A 20554-nucleotide genomic window follows, 5' to 3' on the forward strand; every position below is an offset into this window, starting at 1 on the left:
CTCCGCACACACAGACCTCCGCACACACAGACCTCTGCACACACAGATCTCCACACACACAGACCTCCATACACACAGACCTCCGCACACACAGCTCTCCACACATACAGCTCTCCACACGCACAGACCTCCGCACACACAGACCTCCGCACACACAGCTCTCCACACACACAGCTCTCAGCACACACAGACCTCCGCACACACAGACCTCCGCACACACAGACCTCCGCACACACAGACCTCCACACACACAGCTATCCGCACACACAGCTCTCCGCACGCACAGCTCTCCGCGCACACAGACTGTGACAGACCTAGCCGGGACAGAGGCTTTTGGAGGGGACTGAATGCTGGCCTCTTCCTGGCCGATTATGGGCCCTGGCATTTGGGAGAACGGTGCTCGTTGTGAGCTGTATGCCTGGGGACCCTGGAGGTGATGTTACTTTAGATCCAGGTCCATGCCCCCCAAGACACACAGACTCTGGGACCCTGGCTATGCCATTGTGATTGGAGTCACTAATAGGGGCACAGGGTGAATGAGAACCCCACTATTATCTGTGCTAGTCAGACTCAATGCTGTATATATGTATATATAATGTGTGATGTCTCATTATGTTGTGTATTATTTTCTGTGATGGTTGGGTGTGACTGTATTCTATTGTCTATTGTGGCTGTCTGCCTCAACTATTATGGGATGTCTAAGTGTCTTGCTGTGAGGAAAGAGGGAGGGGGGATTCCTCCAGCAGCCCCCCTGTTAAGACTGTTTACTGATGAGAAGTTAAACACACCTGACCTGTGTGTCCATTGTCATTGGACAGTTTAACCCACCCTGGTTTCCAAGGGTGGAAGGAAGTGTTTTGAAGTGGGATCTGTATAACATGTTTTTGAATAAAAATGAATTCCTGCTTGAACCTCAAGACAGAGCCTCGTCTCGTACTTGGGGGAGAATTATTTGTATGGGTTCCTTGTTCGGCTGATTGAAGTGTTCGGTAACTGCCTTTGTGTTTGGGTATGGAATGTCCTAAATTACTTTAACCCCTTTCATACTCAGAGTGACGTTACAACTGGTGGCAACCAGCGGGATGATTCCCACAGCCCAGAAGGACAGCTACAAGAGGACACAAGCCAATGAAAGCACAGTGTGAATGGTTAAAGCGCTCTTCCCTCAAGGACTTACTGGAGAACCGGGGGGTGACCGGCCAACACCCGTAAGAAAAGGGGCATTATCGCAGAACTAGTCAAAATGGATAGAGCCGAAAGACCCAACATAACCGAAAGGCCCAGCGTAACAGACAGGACACCTGAGGAGGCAAGTTTTGATCGGCCTGTTAACATAAGACTGGCACATTATGATCCTAACCCTACAGCAGAGATCATAGATCTAGTTATAGCGGCTGTGGATGCAAATTGGCTACAGCAAAGAGGTTCTGCAACAGCAGAAGTCACAGCAGCACCAACTGAAAGGAGAGGAGAGGTACATATACCGGCCACCATGGAAGAGAAATTCAGAAGGAGGTTGCAAGAAATGCAAATACAGCATAGAGGACCAGTATCAGAGCAGGTCCTGCTGGGATGGTCTGATTCTATCTGCTGCAAACTCTGGAAGAAAGCGCTAGCTCTCGAGCAGAAACACCAGAGAAAAGTTCTCCCCTCCATCCATATAAGGTACTGGTCGCAGTATGAAGTACGAATGCTGTTATTGGGGGAACAACCAAAGCAGGAGTGGACAGCTGAGTTAAGCAGGCTGATCCGGGCAGAGATGCGGTTGGACGAGAGCTACAGAGCCCTCCGGTGGTATGTAGCCCAAGAGTGCCCATGGTCAGCAGATGACAGCCCCATGGAAGGCTTTGACTATGATGGCCTGGAATTGTTGTATTGGAGGCTGTCCGGGGACCCTGACTTTGGGAGTGATCGGGAGTGGTGTTTGGAGGAAATAATGGAGCACAGAGAGTGAAGACCGAATGTCTCGGAAGGGCACTGGGCAGAGGAAGATTTGGAGTTTCTGGTCATTCAGGAATGGGAGCTGGAGATCACCTACAGACAGCTGCTGGACTCTGCTCAGCAGCAGGGTGGGGCTCCCTTTGCCTGGGACTATCAGGAAATACCAGTTGACAACTCTGAAATCCTGGCTGAAGAATCGGCAGTGGAAAATCTGGAGATTGCCATCCCCAAAGCTGAAGTGCTGACAAAAGGGCAGAGTTCTGATAACCTCTGCCCAGCACTGATAGCATCTTCTTGGTTCCACGGACATGAGATGGTGAACTTCTATCCCCAGACACCAGTTGCAGAGATGGGGGATTTGATAGACTTTTCTGCTGAAGAAGAACAACCTGATGAGCCTCCAGCAGAAGAGCTGGTATCAGGGCCAAACTTCAGTGTGCTCTGCCCAGCACCAACAGCAGTATCTGTGGAGTTGCAAGGAACTTCCCCAGCTGAAGTGCTGGTCACCGGACAGAGGGTCCAAGACCAACAAGGGTTCATGCACCTGGGTGACAATACCAGTGAAAGTGAGTTCCAACAGCAGACGGCACCCCAGAATGATGACACCAACCCAGCTGAAGCGCTGGGCAGAGTACTACCAACCTCTGCCCAGCACCGGCAACAACTACAGTGTTCCAGGGAGCCGGGGCAGTCGGCCTCCCTCCCCAACAGTTAGCCGGAGCAGATGGTGTGGGGTTTCCAGCAGAAGGGCTTGCAACAGGGCAGAGTGCTGCTGGCCTCTGCCCTGAACTAACAGAGGACGAATTTCCTGTAAGGGTGGATGGGGCTTCAGTCCCCACCTGTATACCCCAGGGATGCTGGGCAGTCGGCCCAGATTCCCAACAGCATGATGGAGTGAGCTCAGTCACCCTGTCTTCTCTCCAGCGGATGAAAGGACTCCAGGGAGAAGGGCCAGTCCAGGCCTCTCCCCAGTGGCGGGCATGTTCTCTGAGAGAGGCAGAGGTTGGCTGGGTGAGTAATACTCTGTTTGGAACAATTTGTTTGGGGTACTGTGTGGGTACAGGCATTAGAGGACTGGAACTACTGACTAACTTCGGAGTCAACCCGTCTGGGGTCTCCTCCTGTGTAAGTCTCCTGCCGAAAGGGGAGAAATGTGACAGTTCTAGCCGGGACAGAGGCTTTTGGAGGGGACTGAATGCTAGCCTCTTGCCGACCGATTATGGGCCCTGGCATTTGGGGAAACGGTGCTCATTGTGAGCTGTATGCCTGGAGACCCTGGAGGTGATGTTACTTTAGATTCAGGTCCATGTCCCCCAAGGCACACAGACTCTGGGGACCCTGGATATGCCATTGTGACGGGAGTCACTAATAGGGGCACAGGGTGAATGAGAACCCCACTATTATCTGTGCTAGTCAGACTCAATGCTGTATATATGTATATATAATGTGTGCTGTCTCATTATGTTGTGTACTATTTGCTGTGATGGTTGGGTGTGACTGTATTCTATTGTCTATTGTGGCTGTCTGCCTCAACTATTATGGGATGTCTAAGTGTCTTGCTGTGAGGAAAGAGGAAGGGGTGATTCCTCCAGCAGCCCCCCGATAAGACTGTTTACTGATGAGAAGTTAAACACACCTGACCTGTGTGTCCATTGTCATTGGACAGTTTAACCCACCCTGTTTTCCAAGGGTGGGGGGAAGTGTTTTAAAGTGGGATCTGTATAACATGTTTTTGAATAAAGATTCATTCCCGCTTGAACCTCAAGACAGAGCCTTGTCTCGTACTTGGGGGGAGAATTATTTGTATGGGTTCCTTGTTAGGCTGATTGAAGTGTTCGGTAGCTGCCTTTGTGTTTGGGATGTGACGGGAGGCACACACAGCTCTCCGCACACACAGACCTCCACACACACAGACCTCCGCACACACAGCTCTCCGCACACACAGACCTCCACACACACAGACCTCCACACACACAGACCTCCCCACACACAGACCTCCGCACACACAGACCTCAGCACACACAGCTCTCCGCACACACAGACCTCCACACACACAGACCTCCACACACACAGCTCTCCGCACACACAGACCTCCACACACACAGACCTCCGCACACACAGACCTCCGCACACACAGCTCTCCACACAGACAGACCTCCGCACACACAGATCTCTGCACACACAGACCTCCGCACACACAGATCTTCGCACACTGAGACCTCAGCACACACAGCTCTCCGCACACACAGACCTCCACACACACAGACCTCCGCACACACAGACCTCCGCACACACAGCTCTCCACACACACAGACCTCCACACACACAGACCTCCGCACACACAGACCTCCGCACACACAGACCTCCGCACACACAGACCTCCACACACACAGACCTCCGCACACACAGACCTCCACACACACAGACCTCCACACACACAGCTCTCCGCACACACAGACCTCCACACACACAGACCTCCGCACACACAGCTCTCCGCACACACAGGTCTCTGCGCACACAGACCTCCGCAAAAAGTATTGTTCCCTTAAAACCTAGGGCCCATAATCAGTCGGCAAGAGGCTGGGATTCAGTCCTCTCCAAAAGCCTCTGTCCCAGCTAAGTCTGTCACACATCTCCACTTTCGGCAGGAGACTAACACAGGAGGAGACCCCAGACGGGTTGACTCCGAAGTTAGCCCATATTTCCAGTCCCCTAATGCCTGTACCCACACAGTACCCCAAACAAATTGTTCCAAGCAGAGCATTACTCACCCAGCCAACCTCTGCCTCTTTCATAGAACATACCCACTGCTGGGGGGAAGTGTGGACTGGTCCTTCCCCCTGGAGTCCCTTCAGCTGCAGGAGAGAAGACAGGGTGGCTGGGCCCAGTCCGTCATGCTGTTGGGGATCTGGGCCGACTGCCCAGCCTCCCCGGGGTATACAAGTGTAGACCATAGTCCCAATCACTTTCACAGGTAATCCATCCTTTGTTAGTGGAGGGCAGAGGCCAGCAGCGCTCTGTCCTGTTGCCAGCAGTTCAGCTGGGCATAGGAGCTTCCCTACATCATCTGCTCCAGCTAACTGTTGGGGAGGGAGGTCGCCTGCCCCAGATCCCTGGAACTCCACAGTTGTTGCCAGTGCTGGGCAGAGGTTGGTAGCACTCTGCCCTGTTGCCATTACTTCTGCTGGTTTTCTGTTAATATAGACCGCAGGCCCATCCACCGACACCAGATCAAGCTGCAGTTGTGAGGTGCCGACTGCATTCTCTCCTTGGATCCTGATCTGCAGCTCAGGAGCGACTGCCACCTCCTCACACTGGGCCTCCAGAACTGCCGCAGGGGTGGGGCAGAGGTCTTGGACCCTCTGTCCAGTTGCCAATGCTTCAGCTGGGTTGGTGTCATAATTCTGGGGTGCCGTCTGCTGCTGGAACTCGCTTTCTCTGTTATTGTCTCCCAGTTGCAGGAATCCTTGTTGGGGAGGGGGTATGGCAGCTTCTTTTCCCTGCATCTCTGAAATCCACTGGGGAAGAAGAAACACCACCACCACACCTCAGGCCTTCAAAACTGACACAGGTGTGGAGCAGGGGTCTGCAGTACTCTGTTCTGCTGCCAGCATCTCTGCTGGAGGGTTGCCGTCTGTAGACGATCTCCAGCTCCCATTTCTGCACGGCCAGAAACACTATATCTTCCAGTGCCCAGTGCACTTCCGAGACGTTCAGTATCTCTTCTCTGAAATCCATGATTTTGTCCAACCACCACTCCAAATCACTCCCAAAGTTATGGTCCCCTGTCAGCTTCATGTACAACAGTTCCAGGCCGTCGTAGCCAAAGCCTTCCATTGGGCTGTCATCCGCTATCCAAGGGCATGCTTGGCATACATGCCACTGGAGGGCTCTATAGCTCTCATCCAGTTGCATCTCTGCCCTGATCAGCTTGCTTAACTCAGATGTCTGCTCCATGTGCGTTTTTTTCTCACAAATACAGCACATGCAATCCATACTGTGACCAGTACCTTTCCTGGATGGAGGGGAGAATTTTTCCTGGTGGTGATGCTCACAGGCTAGCATTTCCCTCCAGAGTTCACAGCGAATAAAATCATACCATCCCAGCAAGACCTGCTCTGATACTGGTCCCCTGTGCTGTATCTGCATCTCCCGCAACCTCCTTCCGAATTCCTCCCCCATGGCAGCTGGTATCTGTACCTCTCCTCTCCTGCTATCTGGACCTTGGATCCAGGTGGAGGTTTGGATGTCCCAGACTGCAGGAAGCGTCCCACTGCTTGTCAGTTGCCACCAATGTGACAAAACGTCCCACACTCTGCTTTAGTGCTTTTGTCATATACCGCTTCCTCCCAGTCTGAATATAGATTACAGATATTCCAACCGCTGACAACCACAAACAAGACAATACTCGTTTGGTTGCTCAACATGAACTTTTCTTAGAACAAGAATAAAGTCTTATATACATTTGAAGAGGAGGTCTCCCCCCCTCCTGCTCATATTACTCTAACAATTCACCTGTAACCAGAAACATAAATTAACATTAACTAATTAACTAGTCCCTTAAAGCAACCGATGTGACTCCATGCCCACCTGGCCATTGTGATTAATCAGGATTTCACTACAGGTCAGACTTGTTGTCACCGAGCTTCACACTGTAGATTATACATTATCATAAGTATAAACCCAGCAAACCTTCTCACAATAGCAGAAGCTCTAGTAGGAGTCGGCCCGTCTCCTACATTGTACAGAGGCCAATGTGATCAGCTCTTCCAATTAACATGTCGAGTTCAGAATCAAACAAACCAGGAATAGTCTTTATATATATCCTGGGAGATATTGTGGATAAATATTACTGTGCCATTTTAAGTAATCCAAGACACATTTTCTCTGAAGAGCAATCTGAATGCTGATCGCTTCAGAGACCAAAACACAAGCCTTTAATAATTTTTTAAAAATTTTATTATATCGTTTTTAGAATATTTATCTTTTTGTTTACATTTTTAACTGCCCTGTTGTGGGGGGGCTTTGATGAAATATCAGGGCTCTAAACAGACCCCAGATGTTTTCGCTTTTGGTGCATATGAAAATGCATGTGTTAGCAGATGTGTGGGGGTGCCGTGCGTCTACTAATGGACAGTGTGTTTCTGTGTGTGTCAGGAAAGCCACAATTTCGTGGCTGACATGGAAAGGTGTGAACCTCGCCTTACAGAGGGCTCACACCGGTGCGCTGCGGTTTGGCCACACTGTGATTGTATGTACTTATTACCCGGGTTTTAGGGGCGCTCTCAATGAATTCTATTACACAACCGCATCAAAGATGCAGCATGCAGGACTTTAGTGTGCTTTCATGAAAACGCACTGTGTAATAGAATTCATTGGGAGCACCCCTAAAACCCGGGTAATTCGCACATACAATCACACTGTGGCCAAACCGCAGTGCACCGGTTATTAGGGATAAGAAAGAGTGAATTGGCGGGGGGTCTGGGTAGTAAGAATGTGTTAAAGAGAAGAGTGAAAGACTATATATAAAGTGCTAAGGCCAGGGCTCGAGTCTTGTGGGAACGCATGGGAACGACGTTCCTGTACTTTTACACAGAAGGAACGCCTTTCCCGTTAGTAGCCGTCTCCTGCAGGACTGGCCTCAAGTATGCGAGCTGTGGCAGGCAGGCCGTGTAGGTGTGCGGGAAGAGGAGGATGTCCGTGCCAACTGGGGGGGGGGGGCGGTAAGCCCCATGTGCCACACATTGGGGGAGTGTCATCCAGGTGTGCCCGTCCCCCCTCCCTCGGTCCTCCTCCTCCAGGGGCCGCTATACTATATAGGGCTGCACCTGCCAATCTGCAGCACTAGATCCTTAATGCAATACTGTCATTGGCTGCTAGAACCGCCATTGTCCTAGCAACCAATGACATCACCCATGCTCCCCATCCTCTTCAGAAAGTTCCTCCGCCCAGCTCCTGCCCCCTGCAGCATGCTCCTTCTTCAAGCTCTGCACCTGCCCTCTGCCTGCAAGGACTTATGGCTCACAACTCTGATGGGGGCACTCTGATAGGGGCACTCTGATGGAGGCACCCTGATGGGGACACTCTGATGGGGGAACTCTGATGGGGGAACTCTGATGGGGGAACTCTGATAGGGGAACTCTGATGGGGGAACTCTGATGGTGGCACTCTGATAGGGGAACTCTGATGGGGACACTCTGATGGGGGCCAGGGCTGCCATCAGGGGGGTACAGCCGATACACATGTACCGGGCCCGAGTGACTCTGCAGGGGCCCAGGGCCCGGTGGCAACCAGGAAGTGTGCAGGAGGGAGGAGCCGAAGGAGATATAGTGCTGGTCTGCAGGAGAGATGCAGCTGTAGGCTAAGCATAGTAAGCTGGGCAGGGCTGGTACTCGGGCGATGGTATGAGGGAGAGATCACTAAAGAGATCACTGTCCATCCAGCCTGTGCTCCCCTAATATCAATCACTGTATTACCAGCCCTATTGCTGTTCTTTTAGCAGAGTGAAAGTGAAAGTAACATTACACACATGTGCAAAATACATGTCAGGTTATGTCACCATGTTCAAAGAACAGCAATATGGGTAGCATTACAGTGACTGTTATTAGTCCAGATTCACTAAACTAGCCAATGCTCTGAAAAGCAATCAATGCGGATTGCTTTTCAGGCCCCTTTCACATGAGCGGTCCGATCAGGTCCTCCTCCTGTCCGTTTTTTAGGCAAACTGATTGGACCGCCCATTGTTCTCTATGGATCGGCAAATTTAAATGGAAATGTGTCCGTTTACACCCGCCTGCCTCTGATCTGATCTGGCAAAAAGAAACGATGGAAGAGCCCCCATTCCCCTCCATATGGCCGGATCAGAGGACAGTTGGGTGTAAACGGATGGCATGAGCAGACACAGATCTGTCAGTTGTCCGCTCAGCTCAGCAAGGGATCCACAGACAGATCCCCTGCTAGGAAAAACTGTATCGGCCTCTGTGAAGATTGCAGCTAGAGTCCAGATAAGGCCGGCCATAGACGTTTGAATTCTGTATAGCAGAGACTGGCTGAGACTCAAACTATGTTAGGATGGGGGGTGTGGCCAAGACAGGCATGTGAGAGGAAGCATCTCCCACAGCTCCCGGCGTTAATCCGGTACCGATCCTCTCCCAGACGCCCAATCGAGTATATACCGACATATGCTGTGGAGCTTGGTGTAAGTGGAGCTGGATTAAGTGGGAGTTAAAAACAAGAGTTAGAGTATACAAGTCTTGGTGTTTGTTTGGTGTTTGCTGTCTGTTGGTGTTTGCTGTCTGTTGGTGTTTGCTGGGTTGCATTTTGGGGACTTTTCCTTTTAGTTTTTAATTTGCCTTTTGCTGTCACTTTTTAAATAGCTTTTTTTTTTTTCTCTTGGTTTCATCAGTCTATCAATTAAGGGGTGTGGTTAATTGCTCACAGGTGCCTATTTAACTTGTTGTAGGACTCAGTCTGAGCGTGCTCAGTTTGAAGCTGTGGAGCTTGGTGTAAGTGGAGCTGGATTAAGTGGGAGTTAAAAACAAGAGTTTAAAACAGGAGATTATAACAGGGGTCATAGTACCTGTGTAGTGTGAGTATCTGAGTGTTGTCTGAGTAGTGTGTGTGGATCGTTAGTACTTGTGTATTGTGTACCTGTGTATTGTCGTGTACCTGTGTATTGTCTTGAGTATTAGTGCCAGGAAGCTAGCTGTTAGGTAATTTGGACAGGGTAAAATCCCCAAATCCTCACTAAATTTAATAGGTACGATGCCCGGCGGGTGTGGAGAGGCGACTCTTTGTACATCTTACCGCATGTATGCGTTCCTTGATCATCCGATCGAGGGCGAATACTGCTGTGCAAAATGAAAGCACATTGTTTCCCTGGAAGCCCAGGTTCTGAATCTGGGGAAGCAACTGTCAGCACTGAGAAGTCCCTTCATACTAAAGGTGAGCCAGGAACGTACACGGCAGGTGCCGGCAGGGGCCAGCACAGAGGCGGGTGGAGACAAAGAGGTGCAGGCACTAGCAAAGAGTAGATGGGTGACAGTCAGGAGGGGTAGAGGGGGAAGTGCCAGGGAGGCCGATCCAGGACTGGAGCATCCCAATAAGTACGCTCCATTGAGTGACATTGGTGAAACCAGTCAGGGACCAGCACTGCTGGAGATGAGGGACTCTCCTAGCTGCCAGGGGAAGAACTCCTCCAGTGAGAGTGGGGGGGCAGCAAAGGGAAAGGAAAGACAGATTCTGGTGGTAGGGGACTCAATTCTTAGAAGGACAGAGAGGGCAATCTGTAACCAAGACCTGAAGCGCCGAACAGTATGTTGTCTACCGGGCGCTCGGGTTCGGCACATCACGGATCTTGTGGACAGATTACTGGGAGGGGCTGGGGAAGACCCGGCTGTCATGGTGCACGTTGGCACCAATGACAAAGTCAGAGGCAGATGGAGTGTCCTAAAGAACGATTTTAGGGACTTAGGAGCTAAATTGAGGAAAAGGACCTCCAAGGTAGTATTCTCAGGAATACTACCGGTACATCGAGCCACACCAGAGAGGCAGAGGGAGATTAGGGAAGTAAACAAGTGGCTGAAGAGCTGGTGTAGTAAGGAGGGGTTTGGGTTCCTGGAGGACTGGGCCGACTTCTCAGTCGGTAACCGGTACTATAGAAGGGACGGACTGCACCTAAATGAGGAGGGTGCAGATCTGCTGGGAATGAAGATGGCCAAAAAGTTAGAGGGGTTTTTAACCTAGGCGATGGGGGGGAGGGTCCAGAGACAGTGATAGCCAGCGCGGAAGATATTCCAGAGGGTAGTATTGGGGGCATTAGTGGTAGGTTAACCAAAGCACAAAAACACAAGGTGAGTATAGTAGCAAGTCCTAGTTGCAATCTTGAAACACCCAATACGAGGACAATATGCGACCGGTCTAAACTATGTGGCATGTTCACCAATGCCAGGAGCCTGGCGGACAAGATGGGTGAACTAGAGATACTGTTGTACAAGGAGGATTGGATTTTGTGGGAATTTCAGAGACCTGGTTCAACAGCTCTCATGATTGGCTGGCAAACATTCAAGGCTATACCCTATACCGCAAGGATAGAGAGGGTAAAAAAGGGGGAGGGGTATGCCTATATATCAAGAATAATGTACAAGTGAATGTGAGAGATGACATCACTGAGGGGGCTAGGGAGGAGGTGGAATCTTTATGGGTAGAGCTCCAAAGGGATGAAGCTAAGGGGAAAATAATACTGGGAGTATGCTATAGGTCCCCTAACCTGAGGGAGGAAGTGGAGACGGATCTCCTATCACAAATTGGATTAGCAGCAAGGATGGGAAGTGTTATCATAATGGGGGATTTTAATTATCCAGACATAGACTGGGCAGAGGGAACCGCGCATTCATTTAAGGCTCCCTTAGTGTCTTGCAGGACAATTTTATGGGTCAGATGGTAGACGCACCAACTAGAAATAAAACCTTACTAGATCTACTGATTACCAACAATACAGACCTGATCACAGATGTGGAAATACGGGGCAATTTAGGTAACAGCGATCACAGGTCAATTAGTTTCAGTATAAATCACACAAATAGTAAACATGAAGGGAACACAAAGACACTGAATTTCAAAAGAGCCAACTTCCCTAAACTACAAACCTTGCTAAAAGGCATAAATTGGGATAAAATATTAGGAACAAAGAATACGGAGGAGAGATGGGTTTGCTTTAAGAGCATATTAAATAAGGGCATTAGCCAATGTATCCCATTGGGTAATAAATTTAAAAGAGCGAACAAACATCCTGGATGGCTTAACTCCAATGTAAAAATGCATATAAAAGCAAAGGAGAAGGCCTTCAAAAAATACAAGGTTGAGGGATCATCCACAGCATTCAGAATTTATAAAGAATGCAATAAGAAATGTAAGGGTGCAATTAGGATGGCTAAGATAGAACATGAAAGACATATAGCGGAGGAGAGCAAAAAAAATCCCAAGAAATTCTTTAAGTATGTAAACAGTAAAAAAGGGAGGACAGACCATATTGGCCCCATAAAGAATGAGGAAGGACATCTGGTTACAAAGGATGGGGAGATGGCAAAGGTATTGAATTTATTCTTCTCCTCAGTCTTCACGAGTGAATCGGGGGGCTTCAGTAACCAAAACTGCAGTGTTTATCCTCATGACACAAGACAGGAAGCACCTACATGGTTAACAGAGGACGGAATTAAAATTAGACTTGAGAAACTTAACATTAATAATTCACCGGGACTAGATGGCTTGCATCCGAGGGTACTTAGGGAACTCAGTCAGGTGATTGCCAGACCGTTGTTCCTAATTTTTACAGACAGTCTATTGACTGGAATGGTACCAGCTGATTGGAGAAAAGCCAATGTAGCACCAATATTTAAAAAGGGCCCAAAATACATCCCTGGGAATTACAGACCAGTTAGCCTAACATCAATAGTATGTAAACTCTTGGAGGGGATGATAAGGGACTATATACAAGATTCTAGTAATAAGAACGATATCATTAGCAGTAATCAGCATGGATTCATGAAGAATCGTTCTTGCCAAACCAATCTATTAACCTTCTATGAGGAGGTGAGTTGCCATCTAGATAAAGGAAGGCCCGTAGACGTGGTGTATCTGGATTTTGCAAAAGCATTTGACACAGTTCCCCATAAACGTTTACTGTACAAAATAATGTGCGTTGGCTTGGACCATAGGGTGAGTACATGGATCGAAAACTGGCTACAAGGGAGTGTTCAGAGGGTGGTGATAAATGGGGAGTACTCAGAATGGTCAGGGGTGGGTAGTGGGGTTCCCCAAGGTTCTGTGCTGGGACCAATCCTATTTAATTTGTTCATAAACGACCTGGAGGATGGGATAAACAGTTCAATCTCTGTATTTGCAGACGATACTAAGCTAAGCAGGGCAATAACTTCTCCGCAGGATGTGGAAATCTTGCAAAAAGACCTGAACAAATTAATGGGGTGGGCGACTACATGGCAAATGAGGTTCAATGTGGAAAAATGTAAAATAATGCATTTGGGTGGCAAAAATATGAATGGAATCTATACACTGGGGGGAGAACCTCTGGGGGGATCTAGGATGGAAAAGGACCTGGGGGTCCTAGTAGATGATAGGCTCAGCAATGGCATGCAATGCCAAGCTGCTGCTAATAAATCAAACAGAATATTGGCATGCATTAAAAGGGGGATCAACTGCAGAGATAAAACGATAATTCTCCCGCTCTACAAGACTCTGGTCCGCCCGCACCTGGAGTATGCTGTCCAGTTCTGGGCACCAGTCCTCAGGAGGGACGTACTGGAAATGGAGCGAGTACAAAGAAGGGCAACAAAGCTAATAAAGGGTCTGGAGGATCTTAGTTATGAGGAAAGGTTGCGAGCTCTGAACGTATTCTCTCTGGAGAAGAGACGCTTGAGAGGGGATATGATTTCAATTTACAAATACTGTACTGGTGACCCCACAATAGGGATAAAACTTTTTCGCAGAAGAGAGTTTAATAAGACTCGTGGCCACTCATTACAATTAGAAGAAAAGAGGTTTAACCTTAAACTACGTAGAGGGTTCTTTACTGTAAGAGCGGCAAGGATGTGGAATTCCTTTCCACAGGCGGTGGTCTCAGCGGGGAGCATTGTTAGCTTCAAGAAACTATTAGATAATCACCTGAATGACCGCAATATACAGGGATATGTAATGTAATACTGACACATAATCACACACATAGGTTGGACTTGATGGACTTGTGTCTTTTTTCAACCTCACCTACTATGTAACTATGTAACTACTATGCTGCAAACCTGTACCCCAGAGACTCCTGTGGAACCACCGCCGGCCCTATGCACCAGAGGAATGACCCGCAAAGGACAGGCAGAGATCGCTGGTCCGGAGCTCCAAGATGGCGCTGCTGCGTTCTCTGTGAAGGGAACACCACGAGGTCAGGATAAACAGAGCCTCAAACCAAGTAAGCCACCCAAATCCCTGAGCAAAGATCCCCCTAAGGACATGATTTACTATACTCAGAAGTTATCTGGGGCCCTGGGGTCGGATCAGCCATCCCGCTCGGGGGACCCACAGCACGAACAGCCTAACAAGCAGGCAGCTTCTGTCCCTGATCACTGGGGTGAGGAGGAGGGGGAGCAAGCAGACACCATGCTGGTGGAATCCCAGGCCCCAGATGCACAGGACATAGCGCAACCCACACTGGCAGATATCCTCAAAGTTGTGAATAACTGCACAGCGTCTGTCAACACCTTAAAAGAGCAGTTTGGGGGCCTCATGGAGGATGTGTCACTATTAAGGCAAGACATGCAGAAAATCCGTGAACGTACCACTGCTGTGGAGAGCAGAGTCAGTGAAATGGAGGACCATCTGCAGCCCATGGCCCAGGACACCAGAGCCGCGCTACAGATGGCACGGGACACAAACAATCATGCAGAAGATATGGAAAATCATTTGCGACGAAACAATGTAAGCATACTGGGACTGCCAGAGGAGGTGGAGGGCAAGGATCCTACTACATAGGTGGAGAACTGGTTGATCAAAATCTTTGGCAAAATCGCATTCTGCCCCTTCTTCGCAGTGGAGCGCGCGCACAGGTGCCATCTCGTTCCACCTCCGCCGGGAGGTCCCCCTAGGTCCATCCTGGCAAGACTACTTCACTACCGGGATAGAGAGGCGATGCTGCGTCAAGCAAGGGAGGGAATATCCAACATAATGGAACCAGGGTGTCCTTTTACCCGGACTTTTCAGCAGAAGTCCAGAGACGCAGAGCTAAATTTACAGATGTCAAGCACCGGCTGAGGATCCTGCAACTACCCTATGCCATGCTGTACCCAGCAAAGCTCCGAACAGCAGTGAGGGGACAAGCCCAGTTCTTTGAGTCAGCCAAAGAGGCCTGAGCGTGGCTAGAACACAATGAGCAAGCACTTCAAAGAAGAATGCAGGAGGATGAGGACTAACACTTGCAACGTGAGTTGACCTGCAGACACACAATAAACTGACGGAAGATTCTTTATGTTCATCTTGTTCAGAGGAGATCCCCTGCATTTACATTAAGAAGATGCTCCCTGGCTGGGGGACAAAATATTGCACACTATAAAGAGAGCAAATTGGATTGAACACTACCAATGCAAAAGTTGAATTTGGACAGAGTATAGCGACGGAATGTCGTGAAAAAAGTTGCAGCTGCCCTGTTGGCAGCCAGCGAAGTTCATAGACCAGTTTGGTCTGTAGTTACAGTCCACTTTTTTTTCCCTGGCAGTTATTGGCCAACAGAGGTATATTGCAAAGGACACGGGCTCCGAGCCTGCTCACACACTCACAATTGCAAAGAGACCAACCAGATGGAGATGAAGATATTCCTGCCTAAAGGACCGTATGTAGATCTGAACCCACAACCACCCTGTCAAGTGACTTTTGTTGCTATTATTCATGGCTAAGGTCCCCATAGTATCGTGGAACATTAGAGGCCTACACTCCCCCCTCAAACGTACTATGATCTTTATGTGCCTGAAGAAGTTCCTCCCCCGGGTAACATGTTTTCAGGAAACTCACTTGACAGCAGAGACAGAATGCTTTTTGCGGTACTCTTGGGTGGGGAAGGCCTATCATTCTACACATACCTCCTTCTCCAGGGGGGTAAGTGTATTGATTCATGGAGCCATGGATTACCAGGAATTTGACAGTGTCATAGATACGGAAGGGAGATTTGTCTTTATCCATTGCAGATTTAATACATTGACAAGTGTGTTAGCATGCATATACATCCCCCCGCGGTTCACATCGGCGGTACTATGGCTCCTCCTAGCATTTTTGGATGGTAGGCCGGATGTGCCGCTGCTCATGATTGGAGACTTCAATTGCTGTCTGGACCAGGTGGCGGATAGACACCCTAGCCCTAGACCCTCTGCTCTCTCCAGGAGTCTTCCCCTGGCGCGATTGTTGCAAGAGGTGGGCTGGGTGGATATCTGGCGACATCGCAATCCAGGTGCCAGAAAGTTTACATGTTTTTCCAAGTCGCAAGGCTGTCTGTCTAGAATTGACCTGGGGTCGGAAACTTGAGCATGCTCCCGTTTGTAGCTGACAGGATACATATACCCCGTAGTGTATCAGATCACTCTCCCTTGGTGATCCAGGTCCTGATGGCACTGCCATCCACATTACCTAAGGCCCCCTGGAAATTTAATGCTTATTGGCTGAAGTTGTTCTGCTCAGATGAGGGGATAGTGAGGAGCATGCGGGAGTTCTTCGACACCCAGGACCAGGATGCCTCAAGGGTATTACAATGAGAAGCCTTTAAGGCATACTTACGGGAACTATTGATAGGTGAAATGAACAAGGTAAAACATGAATCATCCTCCCTTAAGGTGGAGGTAGAAGCACGGGTTCAAGCAATGGAACAGGAATACATTGCTAGCCCTTCGGATTCGACCAGGGAGGCATGGCAGGCGGCACTGTCTGCCTATCAGCACCTGCTCTCCTCCTCGGCCAATAAGAAGAGGTTTTTTACAAAGCAGGCGTTCTTCGAGGAGGGTGAGATTGCAAACTCCCACCAACGCTCACCGGCAATAGGAGCTATTAGATCTCAAGCTAGTAATTTGTTGTGTCAGACTTAATTGATCATGCAGGAGCTAACTGGCTTCTACGAGACTTTATACAGTCCTGGCACAGCATACACCCAAGAAGACTTGGATCTATACCTGAGCCATATTGACTTCCCCGAACTGTCCGAATGTCAACGAGCCCAGTTGGAGGCCCCCGCTCACAGTAAAAGAGCTGCAGGTGGCAGTTGGAGCCTTCCCCAACTGCAAGGCCCCGGAGGAGGACGGGATACCCATAGAGGTGTACAAACATTACTCTGAGGAGCTGCTGCCACAACTGTTAAAGGTTTTCAATGAAGCTAGAGAAAGAGCTGCCCTCCCCCCCTCCATGTCCAAAGCAAACATAGTCCTACTACTCAAATCGGGCAAGGACCCAGTAGACCCTGGGGCATACCGCCCAATTTCGTTGCTTCAAAGTGACATTAAGATACTAGCAAAAGTACTAGCAATCCAGATGAATGGAGTGATAACATCTATTGTGCATGATGACCAAGCTGGCTTCATGCCCAATAAATCCACTGCAGTCAATCTGAGGAGACTGTTCCTCAATATCCAAGCATGGGCAAATAACATGGGCAGTAGAGCGCTATTGTCATTAGACGCCACAAAGGCATTTGACAGCATAGACTGGAACTACCTCTGGTCAATTCTGCTGAGATTTGGATTCGGCCCAAACTATATCTCCTGGGGAAAGCTCCTATACAGCCAACCGCAAGTAGCCATTAGGAGCTCCGGCTCTCTGTCCCCCCTCCTCTTCGCGCTGGCAATTGAGCCATTGGCTATTGATATCAGGGCAAATCAACACAGGTTTCTGCTATGGCAGCTTGCAAGAAAAGGTCATGCTATATGCAGATGACACGCTGCTTCTGCTGGGAGACACGGACACCTCCCTAAGGGAGGCCATGTCGACCATATCCAGATTTGGAGGATTTTCGGGCCTACTTATTAATTGGTCAAAATCTGCTTTACTCCTGCTGGATGGGGACGATACACAGATAGTTAATTCTGCCTGCCCTATACCCATAGCTATGTCCTTTAAATATCTGGGGATCCAAATTACAGCTAAACCAAGGGATTTTCTGCATTTAAATGTCTCTCCCCTGCTATTGAGGTTTAGGGACAAGGTTAAAACTTGGAAATCACTCTCCCTATCAGTTGCGGGTAAGGTAAACTTAATTAAAATGATACTTATGCCCCAGCTATTATATTTTCTCCATAACACCCCCATGGTTGTCCCACTGAAGACGTTTCTTACTGTTAATACTATCTTTCATCATATGGAAAGATAAAAACCTTAGGATTAAAATGGAACATTTGCAGAGGCCTAAAGACAGCGGGGGCTTGACACTGCCAAACCCATGGTTGTAATACCTAGCAGCTCAGCCACAGCACCTCATTGCATGTTTCTACTAACGGGGGGGGGGGGGGGGGGGGCAGAGACGAGGTCGCAAAGTTCTTCACAAAAATTACTACTACATACTGTGTGTAGGGGACCTGTTCCCATGGAAGCATTGGCATTTGCCAAACCTCATAAAAAATACCCAACCTTCAGTTTAATACAGAAGATTTGGAATAAATCTAAATATATTCAGAATGCATAAGGTTATACAGAGTACAGTCCCATATGGTTGAATGATACATACACTGAACTGGCCAAGCTGCAGTCTGGAGCTAGGTGGAAGCAGTATGGGGTTACACATCTCAAACACATATTCCGCAATGGGGTGCTGCGCCCCTTTGAGGATCTGAAGGAAGCCTATGACCTTCAACCTCAATGTACTTTCAATATATACAGCTTGGCCATGCGGTGGCAGCTCAGAGCCGTTCTTCGGAGTGGCACCTGTCCCCAACTCCTGTGTTTAGCCTTCTGGAGGATGCTGCCTCAGCCAAAGGATTTATCTCCCAATGCTATGCTATCCTGTTGCAATCCATGATGAGGCGGCATCCTCTGAAGGTAAGGGAGAAGTTGGAAATGGATGCCGGAAAATTAGACGGGGAACAGTGGGAGGAAATTTTTCAGTCAGTGGGTAAGTGCTCACTGAATGTATCCCAAAGACTGACCCAGTTTTACATCTGTTGCGAAAGTATTATATACCCCACATGCTCCACTTGATGAACCCACAGCTTGACCCCACATGTACTAGGTGTAAAAGAAAACACGGGAGTCTTATCCATATGCTGTGGCACTGCCCCAAACTACATACCTATGGGGCAAGTGTGGTGACCACGGTCAACTCGGTGTTTAAAGTCTCCCTTCCACAGGACTCGCGAGCTTGCCTCTTGGGTGCTCTGGAGGAATATGAGTGGGAAGAACATTGCAGAGAGGCCTTGCACAGAGTTTTATTCCAGGCAAGGAAATTAACTATGCTACACTGGAGGTTTGAGGCTCCTCCCACCACAAGGGAATGGATTGAGAATATAGGAGTAGTATTAAGAATGGAAAAATTGGTATACCAGCATAGAGGTAGCACACGCAAGTTTGAGAAACTGTGGGAATTGTGGTTAGATGTACCGGGACTAGCCCCGGTGGACCTGGTAGCAGACAGATTACTAGTAGGGATGAGCCGAACACCCCCCTGTTCGGTTCGCACCAGAACATGCGAACAGGAAAAAAATTCGTTCGAACACGCGAACGCCGTTAAAGTCTATGGGACACGAACATGAATAATCAAAAGTGCTAATTTTAAAGGCTAATATGCAAGTTATTGTCATAAAAAGTGTTTGGGGACCCGGGTCCTCCCCCAGGGGACATGAATCAATGCAAAAAAAAGTTTTAAAAACGGCCGTTTTTTCAGGAGCAGTGATTTTAATAATGCTTAAAGTCAAACAATAAAAGTGTAATATCCCTTTAAATTTCATACCTGGGGGGTGTCTATAGTATGCCTGTAAAGGGGCGCATGTTTCCTGTGTTTAGAACAGTCTGACAGCAAAATGACATTTTGAAGGAAAAAACACATTTAAAACTACCGCGGCTATTGCATTGCCGACAATACACATAGAAGTTCATTGATAAAAACGGCATGGGAATTCCCCACAGGGCAACCCCGAACCAAAATTAAAAAAAAAAAATGATGTGGGAGTCCCCCTAAATTCCATACAAGGCCCTTCAGGTCTGGTATGGATATTAAGGGGAACCCCAGCCAAAATTTAAAAAAAAAATTGACGTGGGGTTCCCCCTAAATTCCATACCAGACCCTTCAGGTCTGGTATGGATTTTAAGGGGAACCCCGCGCCAAAAAAAAAAAAAAAAAAACGGCATGGGGTCCCCCTAAAAATCCATACCAGACCCTTATCCGAGCACGCAACCTGGCAGGCCGCAGGAAAAGAGGGGGGGACGAGAGTGCAGCCCCCCCCCCTCCTGAACCGTACCAGGCCACATGCCCTCAACATTGGGAGGGTGCTTTGGGGTAGCCCCCCAAAACACCTTGTCCCCATGTTGATGAAGACAAGGGCCTCATCCCCACAACCCTGGCCGGTGGTTGTGGGGGTCTGCGGGCGGGGGGCTTATCGGAATCTGGAAGCCCCCTTTAACAAGGGGACCCCCAGATCCCGGCCCCCCCCCTGTGTGAAATGGTAAGGGGGTACTTACCCCTACCATTTCACTAAAAAACTGTCAAAAATGTTAAAAATGACAAGAGACAGTTTTTGACAATTCCTTTATTTAAATGCTTCTTCTTTCTTCTTTCTTCCTTCATCTTCTTCTTCTTCTGGTTCTTCTGGCTCTTCTGGTTCTTCCTCCGGCGTTCTCGTCCAGCATCTTCTCCGCGGCGTCTTCTATCTTCTTCTCCTCGGGCCGCTCCGCACCCATGGCATGAGGGGGGAGGCTCCCGCTCTTCTCTTCATCTTCTTCTCTTCTTCATCTTCTTCTTCATCTTCTTCTTCTTCTTCCTTCTTCTCTTCTTCCTGTCTTCTCCGGGCCGCTCCGCAGCCATGCTGTGGCATGGAGGGAGGCTCCCGCTGTGTGACGGCGTCTCTTCGTCTGACGGTTCTTAAATAAC

The sequence above is a fragment of the Aquarana catesbeiana genome, linkage group LG06 (genome assembly GCF_042186555.1).
Source record: "Aquarana catesbeiana isolate 2022-GZ linkage group LG06, ASM4218655v1, whole genome shotgun sequence".
In the NCBI taxonomy this organism is placed as follows: Eukaryota; Metazoa; Chordata; class Amphibia; order Anura; family Ranidae; genus Aquarana; species Aquarana catesbeiana.